The sequence below is a fragment of the Diabrotica virgifera genome, chromosome 1, assembly GCF_917563875.1.
Source record: "Diabrotica virgifera virgifera chromosome 1, PGI_DIABVI_V3a".
Taxonomy (NCBI): Eukaryota; Metazoa; Arthropoda; class Insecta; order Coleoptera; family Chrysomelidae; genus Diabrotica; species Diabrotica virgifera.
The window spans coordinates 120370796-120390555 of record NC_065443.1 but is presented as its reverse complement, the minus strand read 5'-3'; the positions used below and the strand labels follow the sequence as shown (position 1 = coordinate 120390555).

Here is a 19760-nt window from a genome sequence, read left to right as displayed (position 1 = left end):
TTCTTTCTTTTTAAAGAATGTGTTTACAGTCGCCATGTCCAATGCTGTTTCTAATTCAAGCATGTCATCTCCAGCTTCATTTCCAGTTCCAAAGCCTAATCCCCCATGTATTGTTTCATATCCTGTCTTGGCTTGGCCCACATGTGCATTGAAATTCTCTCCTATTATAACTTTCTCCTCTGCTGGAATATCACTCAGTACGTCTCCTAATTGGTCATAGAAAGCTCTTCTTTCATTCTCACCCAGACCTAATTGAGGAGCATACACACACACAACAAACAGGTCTGGGTGAGAATGACAGAAGAGCTTTCTATGACCAATTAGGAGACGTACTGAGTGATATTCTTATCAATCACAAAAATATGAAACCACATTAATATGTACCTGCTCATTTCAGTGAGTTTTAAACCATATTAACCCATTAATGGCCAAGCATTTAAATAATTAGATTTTTTGCAATTCAAGTTTATATACTTTATAAATAAAGGTATAAGAACAATATTTCACTTAAAATTATTATAAACAATAATAATTGCAATACGCAAAAAAATAATGTTTCGTTAACGAAACTTTTGGAAAATATATGAAGTAAATTGAAAGTTATACGTTTTTTAGTGTGTAAATGAAATCTCTTGGTTTTATCAACTAAAAAGTAAAGATATTGCTACAATAGTTAATTATATAAAATAAAATTATTACTTGGCAGTATGGTAGTAGCGTCATTATGGCATCTCATTTTTTATGGAAAGCACTAAAACAGTCAGCGTGCAAGTGAACCTTGCATTTTTCGCACATATAAACAGAGTTAGTTTTGCACAGTCTGCACCGCCGTCTACGTCCCTCCTCTTCGCGAACGATAATATGGCCAGTCTGGTCATATTGAATATCAGAAGGTAAACTTCCTTTAGAAGGACGACCCCATGCGGATGTGGATGGCGTTGGCTCTGGCTCTGATTCGGAGTCACCTTCTTCAGCAGCTGTTTTTACTGTAGATCTTTTTTCGTTCTGTATCAGTGACAAAACCAACGAAGAACGGAATTGCAATTGGGAGACTCGAGAGTCATTCGCAATGTTGTAAATCCTCCATGAATTTACAACAGTGCAATCCACAAGGTTCATAAACAAGGGCCACCATCACTTTTTACTTCTTACTCGGATCCTGTAATTTGATACCGAATTATCTAGGAGATCAACACCTCCCATATGTCGGTTGTAATCGTTAATCATATTGGGCTGAGGTATTGAATCTTCCTTTCGTAGCTTCCGATTATATCTTTTAACTGTAACAATTGGATGAACCGTTCCATTGTTGCTGACTACAGTGACAACGGAATTATCGTTCCACCTTGCAACTGATACTTCTGCCTTTTTGTCGAAAGCATGATCAAATTCTAACTAATAGAAAAAAAATTAAGCACAAATCAAGAAACCCACCTCATGTTTATTGACTTGCAGAAGGCGTACGATACAGTTCCTGTAAACAAACTCTGGAACGTGTTACGACAGACGAATATTAGTGTCACCTTAATAAAAGCCTTAAGAAATTTGTATGAAGGGTCAACATCACAAATAAAAACTGGAAACAGATTATCGCAAAGCTTCCTGGTTAATAAAGGTCTACGTCAGGGGTGTTGTGTATCACCGACCTTATTTAAAATATATGTTGCAAAAGCATTGAAAGAGTGGAAACGAAAATGCAGAGGCATGGGCGTAGACCTTGGAGAGATTTGCTTATATACATTGCAGTTTGCTGATGACCAGGTTGTTATAGCAAACGATAAAGATGATCTAGAGTACATGGCAAGGAAATTACAAGAAGAATATAGAAAGTGGGGATTAGAAATTAATACAGAAAAAACAAAATACCTGCCAATAGGTACCGAACTATCGAACATCACATTAGAAAATAATGAAATCATCATGCCCTGCGACCATTACACATATCTAGGAATCGTTTTTGACACAACGGGGAAAGATGATGAAGAAATAAAGAGAAGAATAACATAATCCAGAAAAACAATAGGTTGTCTAAACAGCATACTATGGAGTCATGAAATAGGAAAAAGAAGAAAACACAATATCTACGAATCTCTTATTAAAAGCAGTCTATTGTACGGAGCAGAAACTTGGCGGATAACCGAAAACAACAGAAGAAAACTGGAGGCAGTAGAAATGGACGCTTTTAGAAGATCAGTAGGAGTGTCACGCAGAGAGAGAATACGTAATGATGAGATAAGACAGCGAATGGGGGTTGACGGCTCTCTAACAACAGACATAGAAAGAAAACAGCTGATATGGTACGGACACGTCCAGAGGATGGATAACTCAAGACTCCCTAAAATAATTATGCAATGGGTACCACCAAACCGCAGAAAGAGAGGAAGACCCAAGAAATCTTGGAGAGAGGGAATAACGAAGGCGATGAGCGCAAGAGATCTTAGAGAGGGCCAATGGGATGATAGAGTGTCATGGAAATTAGGCATCGGACAACGTCGCAAGACGTTTTAAAACCGATTGATATATATGATCAAATTCGCCCCTGTTCTTCTTTCCAAGCACTTTGCTACTTTGTAGAGGACATCCTGGTAACCTATTCTCTCTCACGGTGCTAGTAAAGAAAATTCATTTTTCACCTAGAACGTGGAATAGTGCATAACTAGAAAAGAAGTTGTCGAAGAAAACTCTATGTTCTGAAGGGTTTTGCATTACACGTAGCAGATCCAAAACTACTTGCGTCCCTAATTTGTATTGAGATTTCTGCCTTTCTGGATTTGCGCCACCATAGGGAATAAATTGGTATAGATATCCCTCTGAGCTACACAAGCACCAAACCTTGAAGCCAAAGCGCACTGGTTTACCCTTCATAAACATTTTTGCAGAATGTCGGCCGAAATAAGGAACCATTTGTGCATCTATAGACATATTATGAGCAAATAGTCCAAACTGCATATATCGTTCGTTCATCAGCAAAAATAATGGACGTATCTTGGCAAATTTATCATTTTTGTCTAAGTCATTATTATCAGAGACATGAAGATTTCTTTTTCTGTTTCGGAAGGTGTTTCGGCTCATGCACTTTCTCACCAGCTCCATGCCTTTATCTGCGTCTTTTGACCAATACATATCACACGCCGGGAGTGTATGATAACCGGTAAGGATTAAAATACCAAAAAACTTCTGCAGTTGAGATGGAGAGAGTTTGAAATCATGTCTGTTGTTGTCCCGAGCATACGTCAGGCTGAATTCGAGTATCTTCTGGAATACAATATCGTCAAAAAATAAAGAGAATATTTCAAATGGTGTTTTTCCAGCAAGTCTCAGCTTTATTTCTTCTTTTTTATTAAATTCATTTTCTTTTGGAGAAGAGGAATAGTTTTCTGGCGATTTAGACCAGCTAGGTGTATATTGCGTTGATTAGCTTTTTCGTTCGGAACTTATTTTTCTTTTCTTCCCTCTACTTGTAGATGGTTCCAATATAGATTCTGTGGGCGTATTAGCCTCATCTCGAAACCTTCTGTGAATCTCGAATGTTCCAGCGATATCAGTCACAGCTCCTTCCTCTATAAGAAGATTATCATCCAAATCCTGTTCATCTGTTAACACATCAACTAAAGGAGGTAAATAAACTGCATCTATCTCATCCGCTTCTTCTAAATCAGAATCATCCTCCAGCAGAGCTTCCAATTCTTTCACTGAAAGAGGTCTCTTCATTTCATATTCGGACAGTTTAAAAATAGAATATCCTTTTAGAATACGTATACCCCATTCCACGAATATACGACCCTCTTGGATTATCGCGACAACGAATATTTTACTGTGCAAAATATGAAGAACGAAAGTAAATTGCAAATTATATTGTTGTTTATTGGAGTAATTATTAGAGCAAAATACTTTCGTACTTCTTATGTTGCACACCAAAATATTCGTTGTCGCGATAATCCACGATAACAGTCGTATATTCGTGGAATACACCATTATGTAAATGTTTTATCGTACATATCTGATAATAATAATGTACATTATGGTATTTTATATGGAATATTATCTGATAATGATATGTATATGAAAGACAACAAAAACTGGTTACAAAAAGCACAAGATAGAACACTTTGGCGACAATCAGGGGAGGCCTATGTCCAGCAGTGGATCGGGAGAGGCTGATGATGAATGATATGTATATGGAATATGTAGTACATGTATGTGATTTACAAAACACTAATAACAAATTTAGCCAATTGTTACATACCCTCTGAACATCTTGATTCACCGTAAATACTGCAAAATACTGCAAAATTGTAAAAAATAGCTACTAACTATAGGTCTGGATCCCGCGTATGAAAAAAAAGTTGATTAATAGAAAGCTGAAAATTTGTTAATAGCTTAAGGGTGTCTAGTCGGACAAACTTTGATATATGGGAACACTGGAACAGGGGAAGTTTTAATTGTGGAACAGGTTAAAAATTTGGAACGGTCAGACCACGAAAACGGCACATGTATTTTGTCCGACAGAACAGCCTCAAACTCTTCGAACAGAGATTAAACTCTCATGCAAAAATCAGACTGCTATTTATCACCAAATGGGCGTTTTAATGAGTGGAACATGTAGAATATGTCAAATGACAGGAATTATGGCAGGTGATAAATAGCAGTCTGATTTTTGCATGAGAGTTTAAGCTCTGTCCGGAGAGTTTAAGTCTGTTCTGTCGGACAAAATAAATGTGCCGTTTTCGTGGTGTGACCGTTCCAAATTTTTAACCTGTTCCACAATTAAAACTGCCCCTGTTCCAGTGTTCCCATAAATCAAAGTTTATCCGACTAGACACCCTTAAGCTATTAACAAATTTTCAGCTTGCTATTAATCAACTTTTTTTTCATACGCGGGATCCAGACCTACGAGTAACTCACTATTATTGTAAATACCAAAGAAACCACTACACAGTCGGAAATAATAACTACGACTGAAAAATTTTGTATTATTAGTAGACTACAGGCCCGGATGTTCCTAAAAACGAGTTTTCGTCTGCCGAGCGCATGACGTCACTCACAGAGTAATCGCTGGCGAGATATAAGGAAACCAATATAAATAACGTCAAACTTCTCTTATTTTATTCAAATTACAAAAGGTAAAAATCTGAAATTTACACAGAAGTTACTATGTATGTAAATACAACTTTTTGTCCAAGAAATTTTAAAATAATTACCCACAAATTAAAATTAAAAAAGGTATTTAAAAGACCAAATAAATTTGTACCTATAAGTAACTTAAAAACTAAACAAGTACATAATTACAAAATATGTTCGAGCATTATTTTAAATATTTAGTTAGGTTTGAATAGAGAACATGAAATAAATAAGTGCTGTTTTCGAATTAACGTTTGTATAAATAAAAGTTTTATTCCTACACTTATTACTAAACTTAGGCAAGTATGCTGATAAAAACGTATGAAATATGCGCATATACAGTAGTTTAAATAAAATATGCATGTTGTTTTCACCCAATTTTGAAAAAATGTGAAAACGTTGAATTATTTACGTATGTCTGTCCGTACGTCCGTCCGTAGACACAATTCTTCCGTCATTATACCAGGTAGAATGACAAGTGAGGTGTCGAATGAAAGCTTATATTTTAAGGATGGTACTAAAGGTGAGAAATTTGACCTAGGACTTCCGGTTTTCGAGTTGCAACCGGAAGTACTGTTTTAAAGTCACCGGAATAGTACAAGCGATATATTATTCGATCCGCTTTAGCAAGACGAGTACAAATATATACTTCCGTTTTCATGACTGTCTGTCCGTCCATCCGTGAATATAACTCCTCCGTTACTAATACAGATAGAATGACAAATGAGATGTCGAATGAAAGCTTATAACCCAAGGATGGTGTTAAAGATAAGACATTTGACATCGGACTTCCGGTTTTAGAGTTGCAACCGGAAGTACCTACCGTTTTAAAGCGATATATTATTTGACGTGCCTTAGCAAAATGAGAATAAATGTAGAGACACTTTTGGTTACTATATCTATAATTTTCGGTTAAAAAGTTCTAACCGGAAGTGCCATATAATATAATCGCAGAAATAGTACCTGTGACATATCAATCAAATCGTATTGAAGAGTCGAGCTTGAATCTTTGAAAATTAAAATTTAAAAGAAAATTAGGTGTTGAAAATTCTGGGAAAATTCTTGTAACCTGAACGAGGTTACGAGACGGTTACTACAGTTTCCCAGAATTTTCAACACTTAGGTAATTTTCTTTTAATTTTTAATTTTCGCGATTTCCGGAATGGAAATCGAAACTCAAACGGTAGTATTTAAGAAATGTAATTTTCGTTACACCAACAATTGTGGCTCAATCCCATATACACATTATTAAGAGCTTTTTATTGTTTTCTAGGCCAAAATTTTTTTCCATTTTCTTTTGGTAGGTAATTTCCATTTTCTCTGGAGGGTAATTGATGTATTTAGTTCTTTTATGCGAATGAACATTCTTGTTCTAAAGAACAAGCGTTTTGCCTTTTCGGGGCATTGAATATCTACACTTTGCAACAAAAGACTTTTTATGAAATGTTCACCACATACTAATCCATCTTTATTATGTGCAGCAAAAAATACCCTGTTGAGACTCTCAATGGCATTCATGAATGCAGAAGATGGTTTTGACAAACCACCCTCGCTCAAATGATCTATCCACGTAAATGATGCACTCGACGAACTTTGCAATGATAAGTCGTTCTTAAATTTAGGGCAAATGAATCCTGCCAGATCATTTAACTCCATTCTGTATCTTTTACAGTTAGAGCTCCATTTCCCGCCCCCTATGATTTCCCGGAAATCGGGAAATTTAAAAATGAAGAGAAGAAATTGGTTTTTAATTATTTTTCACTCTCTTTTTTATTTTTCTATTTTATCTTCATTATTTTTCAATGCAATTAGTATTAAAACGTATAAATTTGATTAAATATTGAACATATTTAGAAACAGGAAAATTATAAATTTGTGTTTAATCTGAATTTTCGTTGTTTTTATTATTGAAATAAGTTTTAGGAAAACATAAATTGTTCAGTGTTTGATCTTTCCAGCTGATTCCTTTTTTGTACAGAAATTTGCTGAAATTATAAACACACGTTCGCTTTCTGTTGATGAAGGTCAGAAAGGTCTGATGTTTTTTAGTGCAGTGAGTAATTTTGTAAATGTCCGGTCAGCTGATTTGAATTGTCGTACAACGTGACCTCTTTTTTAATGACCGTTTATAATTTTTCATCGCATTCTTCATAAACATAAATTTAATTAAAAATTAATATTTACGATATAATCCTGGACCCTTCAAAATGAATCAGATCTTTTGCATAAACAATAGAATGTTTAGGCTTTAAAAATGTAACTAAAAAATGAAATATTTTAAGTTGAATTTGTTTCAAGCTTCGGTCATATGTCGTATAATCCGTGTATAATATTAATATACGACATAATATGACGGAAGCTCACAACAAATAAGAAGTGTGGAAAAGTCCTATTTAAAACGAAATATTTAAAAAAACCTCAAAAAATACAATTAAACGAATTTATAAGCGAAAACGTATGTTAAACTATATGTGTACTGCAAGCTAACTTTTTAAAACAACTCTGTGAGTGACGTATTTCGCGCCAAGGAGGATCCGCCCACAAATGTGTACCATCCTATCTCTGGTTGAGTGTATCGTGAGTAGACTACCCGATATTAGTCAAAAATTCACGGATCCCGCCAAAGTTTCGTAAACGAAACATTATCTTTAAAGCGTTATAAAATTTTATGAGTAGTCATATTTCAAATTATGTTTGGATAATATTATTTTACAATCTCTAAGTGACCAAGGAATGCTGGTTTGGTAGAATTTTAAATATCTTGGGATTAATTATGCGAGCTCAAACGACACCGACACATACTAGTAAATTTGGAGTGTTTTGTTTATTATTTCAAAAATTATGCAGCACGCAATTTATACCATTACGATAAAAAACACGTCAATAAACTATCTATATAAAAGACCGACACATAAAATATAATAATCATCATATGAAGATCCAAGAAAAAAATATTTAAAGAAATGTTTCGTTTTCGATACTTTGGCCATTAATGGGTTTTAATCGGTTATGTCTGACCAAAAACTTCACTTTAAATAGATTAACTGACAGATCAGATATTCTATTCACCAACTAAAAAAGCAGACTATAATTTTTTTTTCTCAAACTAGGTTAAATTTTTGTACTAGTCAGTTCTTAGGAAGGAGGGTTTAAAAGATGATAGAATGTGATGAAACTGTAAAAAAATACTCATCATTTATATTATACTCCTTTAGATTTATGTCACTAAAACTGCAGTTAACTTCGCGTCTATTTACTTCTTTACGTTTCCCGTGAAATTCATGCTTTTGGCACTTTGTGTGATCTAAATAAATATGGTATTTAAAATTGTTCCATAAAAGGACCCCGCAGAAACCTTATTAGTCCAATCGGATGAGACGAATAACAAGTCTAACCTTGCATTAGGAGCTGCCCCAAATTTTATTTTTCTAGTCTTTAGAAGGGGTCAATAGTAGTTTAAATTTAAAATTTCGACTTAATTCCGCCGTTGCGTTAGCCGCCATCTTGATTTTAAGCAAGAACCGTTTTTGCCCAATATCTTCGCCATTTTAAATTTTTAGGGAAAAAGTATAAGAAACAAAATTGTTGAAAATGTGATTTTCTATAATTTCTATTATTACAATTTTTTCGTGCGGTCGATATTTTCCGAGTTATGGTGGAAAATAGTGACAGAGCATAATTATTGAATTATCTCGTTTATTAGTTTTAAGACAAAAATGTTCCTACACAAAAATAGAGAGAATTAAATTCTACACATTTTTGATCCCTTTCATTTTTTTATCTAAAATTAATATTTAAGGTAATACGTATGCGGTAATGGCGCGAGCGTAAGACCGGATTGATTTTATAGCAATTGTTTTTGTTCAACATCTTTGCCATTTTCAACTAAAATTGTTTCAAATATGATTTTCTACAATTTCTTTTTAACAATTTTTTTCATGCGGTTAATATTTTCCGAGTTAAGTGGGAAAATAATAAAAAGTGGGGGGAGCATAATTATTATTGAATTGAATCTTGTTTCCGAGCTACCCCAAATTTTATAATTATATCCTTCAGGAGGGATCAATAGTGGTCTAAATTTAAAATCTCGACTAAATTCCGCAGTTACATTAGCCGCCATATTGATTTTAAAGGAGAACCGTTGTTGCTTAATAACTCCGCCATTTTCAACTTTTCGACAAAAACGGTAGGAACTAAAATTGTTTGAAATGCAATTTCCTACAATTTATTTTGCACAATTTTTTTAAGCAATCAATATTCTCCGAGTTAACGGGGAAAATAATGGAAGCGGAAGGAAGCATTATTATTAAATTCTCTCGTTTAGTATTAACTTTACGACATAATTGTACATAAACAGAAATAAAGAGGATTATATTTTATACAATTTTTGAAACTTCCAATGAAACACCAACCAAACTAAGTACATAAAAGACATAAATAATAACTTATTTGGATTAAGTTCACTTAATTTTATTAACTAGCTGGTTTTATTGGTTGAATTTGTCCCTCGATATTTTAACTTTCATGTCAGCTAATATATTTTAATATTTCAACAATTTTTTTATAATTTGGACCCTGTTGGGGGAATTTCCCCATTCTCCCCCACCTCGTAGACCCGCCACTAGTTCTCTCGAAAAATTGTAGTAAATCGTAATTGCAACAATTTCAGTCCTTATACTTCTTGTCGAAAAGTTGAAAATGGCGGAGATATTGAAGAAAAACAATTACTATAAAATCAATCAGGTCTTACGCTCGCACCTTTACCGCATACGTATTACCTTAAATATTGATTTTATCAAAAAAATGAAAGAAATCAAAATTATATAAAATTTAATATATATTCGTTGTAAAACTAATAATAAACGAGATAATTCAATAATTCAATAATTATGCTGTAACTGTTATTATTTTAAAATCAATGGAAAAATCCCAATAGTTGGCTGTATACCATAGTTTAAAAAAAAAACCTATACAGAAGTAAAAACTTCAAATTGTATTTTGGTATAAAATAGTTTATTTAAAACTTCTAAAAGTCATCCACATGGATTGCAAAACGTTTTCGTTCTGAACAGAACATCTTCAGTGCCTGGAATGAAGTATTTCCACGTTAGATTAAGGCAAAAAGGTTAAAATTGTGACTGTTAATGAGAAAATTATGTGGAGAATACTTACATTCCGCAAAGTAGTTGTAACTAGCACACCAATGAAGGTGGTAACTTCAAAATATATGGCTTACATTATACCTTATGATAAAATATTATGACTACAAGTCGATGATACTAGATTAAAATATGTATGTGCCTAAAGAGCAACATGCTTCCCTGCTCGAAAAAACTAGGTACTTGCCATTTGAATTAGCACAGACCAACTGATGTAAAATGAAAAGGAATGACAAAGAGTGACATGACAAGACAAGGTAAAGTCAATTTTTGGTTACGAACTTCAAAAAGTGTAGTTTTAATTTTTTTGGATTTTAATAAAATGTAAAGGTAGGTAATAGCTGATTGAAAATATAATTAAAATTGTTTAAAAAATATAAGTTGAGAATCTATTGTAAAGTCTAAATAGCAACTCTCTAATCCAGAAAAAACTTTAGGTTTGTTGGAAATAAGATCGGTATAAGTCATGGTTAGAAGCTTGACGTCATTGATTGTTAAATTTAAAGGTGAAAGTTTAATTTGGTGTAATAGAATGAGGTTGATACTATATGTAAACAATAAATGACCTGAAGTGGAGAGATTGGATGGTAAATAAAGCGGATTTTAATGAAAATGTTATTTAGAGATATATGTAATGTTGGTTGCCTAACATGGTGAGGAATGTTTAAATTTGGCTGTATACTGTTGTAATGATGATTCTGTCTGTTAAAATTGTAAAGGAAATTATGGAAAAAATTAAAGTTAAAATAACTAAAAGAATACAGATCAAGAGTAAATTACAATATTAAAGAAATAATTGTAAACAATGGAATTAATAAAATAATAATGGATTAGTAACGAAAAGGAAAATAAAATATGTGACAACAAAATCTAATTACACTTTATGTTGTTTAGGATGGAATAAAATCGTTCAAGAAGAAATACCATGAAGGCTTCCAGCAGCAGTGGTTAAAGTGTGGGTGAATAATGCAATGATATCTAATAATATAGGATAATTATGTATTAGTGTCAATATGTAATGGAGAATCTAGAATGCTGAGTATCTGAGATAGCGAACTATGAGTTTGATGTGGTATATGGTAGGGGAGTGAACAAACTGAACCAAGTTTGATGTAATCTTAGTGCAAGTTTATAATCTTAAATGACAGAGATGTTAACCAGAATTAAGAATGATGTAAAAGAACTAATATGAAATTAAATTAAAATAGCTGAGTAATGTGGGTTGCCTAATATGTAGATGAAAAAATGAAAAATGAACAGACTGAATTTAAGCTAATGGATTTATGTTTGCAGTACCCTATTGTTTAGTATAGTCTAATAAAATTATTTTGAAAGAGAAAAAGGTAACATCAAAATAAAAAAGTTAGTAAAATGTGTAGCAGACCAAAGGAGTTGACTGTAGTAGTTATTGAATGAGATGAATGAAGCAAAGGTGACATAACAGGCAACAAAACAAAGTGATTATGTGGTAAGAGAGAGAACATTCCAAAGAGAGACAAGTAAACCAGATCAAGATTTAAGGGCTATTATCAGTAAGAAAATGAGAGTCTAAATAAATTAAGATAAAAATTTTTTGTGATATAAGAGCTGTAGGACCCGAAATGACAGAAACATGAGGTAAGACAAGAAAAAACACACAACTATAGGAATAGAAAATAAATGTAAAAGAAGATGGGAAATAAAAGAAAGAGGAAAGTAAGAAAATGTAAAGAAGAAGAAATGGAAAAGAGGAAAAGAAAAAAGAAAAGAAGGAAAAGAAGAGAAGAAAGAGGAAAAGAAAAACAGAAAAGAAGAATCGAAACTATGGTAGGAATCGGATAAAGTAGGAGAAAAGAGTGAAGGTAAAGAGAAGGTGCAAGTCTAGATGTGTGTTAATGGGTGATTAGTAAGGAAATAGAAGAATGTTAGAAACTAGTGGGGCGTTGGGAGTTTCTAACATTCTTCTATTTCCTTACTAATCACCCATTAACACACATCTAGACTTGCACCTTCTCTTTACCTTCACTCTTTTCTCCTACTTTATCCGATTCCTACCATAGTTTCGATTCTTCTTTTCTGTTTTTCTTTTCCTCTTTCTTCTCTTCTTTTCCTTCTTTTCTTTTTTCTTTTCCTCTTTTCCATTTCTTCTTCTTTACATTTTCTTACTTTCCTCTTTCTTTTATTTCCCATCTTCTTTTACATTTATTTTCTATTCCTATAGTTGTGTGTTTTTTCTTGTCTTACCTCATGTTTCTGTCATTTCGGGTCCTACAGCTCTTATATCACAAAAAATTTTTATCTTAATTTATTTAGACTCTCATTTTCTTACTGATAATAGCCCTTAAATCTTGATCTGGTTTACTTGTCTCTCTTTGGAATGTTCTCTCTCTGTTTGGAATGTTGCTATTTAGACTTTACAATAGATTCTCAACTTATATTTGTTAAACAATTTTAATTATATTTTCAATCAGCTATTACCTACCTTTACATTTTATTAAAATCCAAAAAAATTAAAACTACACTTTTTGAAGTTCGTAACCAAAAATTGACTTTACCTTGTCTTGTCATGTCACTCTTTGTCATTCCTTTTCATTTTACATCAGTTGGTCTGTGCTAATTCAAATGGCAAGTACCTAGTTTTTTCGAGCAGGGAAGCATGTTGCTCTTTGGGCACATACATATTTTAATCTAGTATCATCGACTTGTAGTCATAATATTTTATCATAAGGTATAATGTAAGCCATATATTTTGAAGTTATCACCTTCATTGGTGTGCTAGTTACAACTACTTTGCGGAATGTAAGTATTCTCCACATAATTTTCTCATTAACAGTCACAATTTTAACCTTTTTGCCTTAATCTAACGTGGAAATACTTCATTCCAGGCACTGAAGATGTTCTGTTCAGAACGAAAACGTTTTGCAATCCATGTGGATGACTTTTAGAAGTTTTAAATAAACTATTTTATACCAAAATACAATTTGAAGTTTTTACTTCTGTATAGGTTTTTTTTTTTGTTTTTTTTGTTATTATTTTCCCCCCGTAACTCGGAAAATATTGACCGCACAAAAAAATTATAAAAAACCTATACAGAAGTAAAAACTTCAAATTGTATTTTGGTATAAAATCGTTTATTTAAAAACTATCTAAAAGTCATCCACATGGATTGCAAAACGTTTTCGTTCTGAACAGAACATCTTCAGTGGCTGGAATGAAGTATTTCCACGTTAGATTAAGGCCAAAAAGGTTAAAATGGCTATTATGTATATCACAAAAAAAAATTTATCTTAATTTATTTAGACTCTCATTTTCTTACTGATAATAGCCCTTAAATCTTGATCTGGTTTACTTGTCTCTCTTTGGAATATTCTCTCTCTTACCACACAACCACTTTGTTTTGTTGCCTGTTATGTCACCTTCGCTTCATTCATCTCATTTAATAACTACTACAGTCAATTCATTTGGTCTGCTACACATTTTACTATCTTTTCTTATTATTTTCATGTTACCTTTTTCTCTTTCAAAATAATTTTATTAGACTATACTAAACAATAGGGTACTGAAAACATAAATCCATTAGCTTAAATTCATTCTGTTACCTTTTTCATTTTTCCACCTACACATCAGGCAACCCACAATACTCAGCTATTTTAATTTAATTTCATATTAGTTCTTTTACATTCTTAATTCTGGTTAACACCTCTGTCATTTAAGATTATAAACTTGCACTCAAATTACATCAAACTTGGTTCAGTTTGTTCACTCCCCTACCATACATCACATCAAACTCATAGTTCGCTATCTCAGATACTCAGTCATTTTAGATTCTCCATTACATATTGACAATAACACATAATTGATCTTATTTTGCAGATACTTAGGTGTGGAAATATCTAGCGACAGGCATCTGTGGCAAGAATCAAAACAGCAGGCAATGAAAGCAGCGAGAATATCTGGTTTCCTGAGGGATATAATCCGGCGGAATAAATATATGAGCACCGAAAGCAAAGTCCGCATTTATAAGACATGTGTTAGACCCGTACTGACATACGCAGCTGAGACAAGGGCCGAGACAACAAAGACCAAACAGATAATGAGAACAACAGAGATGAAAACCCTAAGATCCATAAGAGGTATCACACTCAGAGATAGAGTACGAAACGAAGACACATTGAGAGAGCTAGGCGTTCAGGACGTAGTGAGATGGACAAGAGCGCGACGACGCATGTGGAGGGACCACGTAGATCGGATGGACCCTGAACGTATGGCGCATTGGGCGAAAACACAGAAGCCCAACACCAAGCGACCCATAGGAAGACCCAAAAAACGATGGTACGAGAGTTGGAGCTCCGGATCGCAGCAAAGACTGTAACAGAAGAAACAGGACATAGTCCTATTACAAGAAGAAAAAGAAGAAGACATAATTTATCCTATATTAGTTAGATATCATTTCATTATTCACCCACACATTAACCACTGCTGCTGGAAGCCTTCATGGTATTTTTTCTTGAATGATTTTATTCCATCCTAAACAACATAAAGTGTAATTAGATTTTGCTGTCACATATTTTATTTTCCTTTTCGTTACTAATTCATTACTATTTTATTAATTCCATTGTTTAGAATTATTTCTTTAATATTGTCGTCTACTCTTGATCTGTATTCTTTTAGTTATTTTAACTTTAATTTTTTCACAATTTCCTTTACAATTTTAACAGACAGAGTCATCATTACAACAGTATACAGCCAAATTTAAACATTCCTCACCATGTTAGGCAACCAACAGTACATATATCTATAACATTTAAAATTAAAATCTGCTTTATTTACCATCCAATCTCTCCACTTCAGGTCAATTATTGTTTACATATAGTATATATATCATTCTATTATACCAAATTAAACTTTCACCTTTAAATTTTACAATCGATGATGTCACGCTTCTAACCGTGAAATATACCAATCTTATTTCCAACAAACCAAAAGTTTTTTCGGGATTAGAGAGTTGCTATTTTAGACTTTACAATAGATTCTCAACATATTATTTAAACAGTTTTAATTATATTTTCAATCAGCTATTACCTACCTTTACATTTTAATTAAAATCCAAAAATTAAAACTACACTTTTTGAAGTTCGTAACCAAAAATTGACTTTACCTTGTCTTGTCATGTCACTCTTTGTCATTCCTTTTCCTTTACATCAGTTGGTCTGTGCTAATTGAAATGGCAAGTACCTAGTTTTTTCGAGCAGGGAAGCATGTTGCTCTTTAGGCACATACATAATTTAATCTTGTAACATCGACTTGTAGTCACAATATTTTATCAAAATTTATTATGTAAGCCATATATTATGAGGTTACCACCTTCATTGGTGTGCTAGTTACAACTACTTTGCGGAATGTAAGTATTCTCCACATATTTTTCTCATTAACAGTCACAATTTTAACCTTTTTTGCCTTAATCTAACGTGGAAATACTTCATTCCAGGCACTGAAGATGTTCTGTTCAGAACGAAAACGTTTTGCAATCCATGTGGATGACTTTTAGATAGTTTTTAAATAAACGATTTTATACCAAAATACAATTTGAAGTTTTTACTTCTGTATAGGTATTTTAAACTATGGTATACAGCCAAATATTGGGATTTTCCCATTGATTTTAAAAAAATTATAATAAACTAAATTATAGAAAATCGTATTTTCAACAATTTCAGTTTTTACACTTCTTGCCATAAAGTTGAAAATGGCGGAGATACTGAGCAAAAACTGTTCTTGTTTAAAATCCAGATGGCGGCTAACGCAACGGTGGAATTCAGTCGAGATTTTAAATTTGTACTACTATTGATCGCCCCTAAAGATTGGAAAAATAAAATTTGGGACAGCTCGTAATGCAAGGTCAAATGCTATCCCGACTGGGCTATATGGGAAATGGCATTCTGTCAAATGCTCTGAAACTTTGGGTTCTGGTAGTCCTTGATGTGTAGAACAAAAGACTCAATGGGCGCGTAGCTCCAAAAAATCATGGTTTTAAGATATAAGCCTCTGAAATTATAGGTACATTGAGGACGTTTTAGTTGGAATAAATTCATTTTCTCGAGAATGGGCGACTCTGGAGATAAATTACGAATCAGGTCGATTTTTATTTTTAAATTATAATTTTTTGGAATATATACCATACTAATGACGTCATCCAACTGGGGGTAATGACGTAATCAGTGATTTATTTTTAAATAAAAATAGGGGTCGTGTGATAGTTCATTTGAAAGGTTATTCAATTCTCTCTTCAATAATATAAACATTAACATAATTATTTATACAGGGTGCTCAAAAAAATGTTTGAATTAAATTAATTAAGACAAGAAGAAGAATGTATATATAATTTATTTAATTCGAAATACATTCTACCTCTAAATATGAGAAAACCGCGGAGTGCTACCATTTAAAGGGGTGCGTTTTTAAGAAAGAGGTGAATTAGTCCCTAGGCACAGGGCGAATTAGGGTGAGTTCTATGCACTTTTGGTACAAACACGTCTACAGGAAAATTGTTCCAGGTTAAATTTACTATCGAAACATCACATTTTAAAGTCAAAAATATTTTTTTTTACAAAAATATATTCAAAAGAAAAGCAAGAGAAAAACATTGTTTTTTGCCCCATAACTTTTTTCCACGGGGATATAGGTATAAGCATTTCTTCACAGAAAAAAATTTTTCATCCTTCCTTTCTAACGTGACTTTCGGTAGAAGTCTCTATGATTTACAGTTTCCAAAATATGATTTTTTAAAGTTCGCCACTCACAGCAATTTTGGCCCATTTTCCTTGTTTTCTAAAAACATTGTTCTGTAACGTTTTTCTAGGTCGCTTTAGGTATATGCAATGTTACATAATAGGAAGGAAAGTCAATTATTTTTAAAATGAACTCTTGTAGAAGGCTATATGACTATTTTTAAGCAGATAATATGGTTGTTCAAAGTTTTATACTTTTAAGTAATGGTTTTATACTTTTAATGGTTTAACAAGATCTTTTTCAAAATGTGACATATACACATGCAATAGGTCCCAGTCCCAGTAATTTGGAACCATATGGAAAACTTTTTTATTATGAACTTTACGAAAAAATATTCTTCCTTTTAAAATAGTTCATAGTTCATAGTTTTAAAACTCTTCATAGTCTAAAACCTAAGATCCAATTATCAGATATCAAAAAGATATTTGGAATTAAAAATTATGATATAGTATGCAATTATATTCTTCTAATTGAAAAAAATAAAAAAAATTTAAATTTTTCTCAAATTACGGATACCCTTGGATATCCTACGGATATCTTGTTTAAAAATAGTTCTAAAATTTCTTTCAATACACCATTTTAAAGTAAATAAAATAATCTTTTTTTATTCGGCAATGTATGTATATACCTAAATGTACAAGAAAAAAGTCATAATGAGAAATTTAAAAAATAAACATTAAAAATATCACAAATTATTAAAAGTATAAAATTTTGAAAAAGTATAACTCGCTTTAAAAGCGCCATACTACCTTATACATTAGACTATTAGACCATTTTAAAGGTAATTGACTTCTCTTTCTACTAAATGTACCATTGCATACACCTAGAAATGCGGAGAAAAAAAATTACAGAACAATGTTCAAACAAACTTCATTGTAAAGAGGAACGATGGAAATTATTTTTCGCTGAAGCAATGCCTAGATCTATATCCCTGTGGAAAAAAGTTATGGGACAAAAAACAAAATTGCTATCTTTCGTGATTTTTTCTTGCTTTTCTTTTGAATTTATTTTTGTAAATAAAAATATTTTTGACAATTAAATATGACATTTTGATAGCAAATTCAACCTGCAATAATTTTCCCGTAGATGCGTTTGTACAAAAAGTGCATAGAACTTACCCTAATTCACCCTGTGCCTAGGAAATAATTTACTCCTTTCTCAAAAACGCACCAACCTATACGGTAGCACTACGCGGTTTTTTCATATATAGAGATCCATTGACAATATAAGACAATAAAATCCTGTTAACGTTGTAGTTCCATTTAGTTCTTTTATTTTGAACATAATTAATAGCCTAATAAATAAATATTGTTTTTCGCTTAAATTTAATCACATTAACATTTTTTTTCTGTTTTCTGACTGCAGTAAAATGTATTTCGAATTAAATAAATTAAATACATTCTTCTTTTTGTCTCAATTAATTTAATTTAAAAAATTTTGGGTACCCTGTATAAATAATTATGTTAATATTTGTATTAGTGAATAGTGTGAATTAAATAACCTTTCAAATGAGCTGTCACACGACCTCTATTCTCATTTATAAAAATCATCTATTGCGTCATCACGCCCAGATGGATGACGTCACTAGTATGATATATATGCCAAAAAATTATAATTTAAAAATAAAAATCGACCTCATTTCGTCTTTACTGTACCTATAACTTCAGAGGCTTATATCTTAAAACCATGATTTTTTGGAGCTACTCGCCCATTGAGTCTTTTGTTCTACAAATAAAGGACTACCAGAACCCAAAGTTTCAGAGCATTTGACAGAGAGCTATTTCCCATAAAGTTTCTGCGGGGTCCTTTATAATTATTAATAAAATGTATTGCATTAATGCACAAACTTGAATTTTCAAATTTATCGCAGAGAAAATGTTGAAAATTAATTTTTATTCTTGTAAGTAATAACATGTTTTAAAATTATTTTTCATCATTATAAACATATTTTCTGTATACAGTGATGAGCACGCTAATAACCGGCAAAATAACGCAAAAGATGGAAAACATAATACATTGCGAAACAAAAAGAAATAAAACTAGTGGAGGTAGAAATTATCGTTATAAACGTATAAATTAACATTATATTATATAGTTTCTCACTTTTAGACGTCTGTGACAGAAGTATTTTATAAAATTCTACTGTTACAGTGACAGTTGTCATACTCATCTGATACGCCTAAAGGTGGGAAACTATGTAATGTATTGTTAATTTATACGTGTATAACGATAATTTCCATCTCCAATAGTTTCATCTCTTTCTGTTTCGCAATGTATTATGTTTTCCATCTTTTGCTGGTTATTAGCGCCCTCATCACTGTATTAATTTTCGATATTTAAGGATATTCATTTATTTAGGATTTAAGGATTTAAGGATATTCAGCAAGGAGCACATTTTTTACACCCTTCCTATAAAATTAATAAAATTTGATATCTGATGGGATATTGTAAAGGTCTTCTGCCTTAGACTTCTACAATTATTTTAAAATCTAAAGTATCCAAATCAATCCAGGCCTTCTCGAGTTATAAAATAAAAAATATAGAAAAAATAAGAGGCAAAAAAGTGGAGAGTATCAGATAAAATTAGAGGGTGCTAGAAAAAATTGAGGGAATGAGAAAAAAATGCAGGGTGTCAGAAGAAATTTAGTGCAGTGACTGCAGAAAGCAATAATCGCATGGTGACGTGCAAAATCACTGGTATTATAAAATTACATT

The 19760-nt window shown here is 32.3% G+C and overlaps 1 protein-coding gene across 47 annotated transcripts in view; it reads left to right on the top strand.

The window, feature by feature from the left end:
- Positions 1–19760, top strand: part of LOC114330552 (uncharacterized protein DDB_G0274171-like) — a 522367-nt gene that overhangs the window by 179382 nt on the left and 323225 nt on the right. The window lies entirely within an intron of this gene.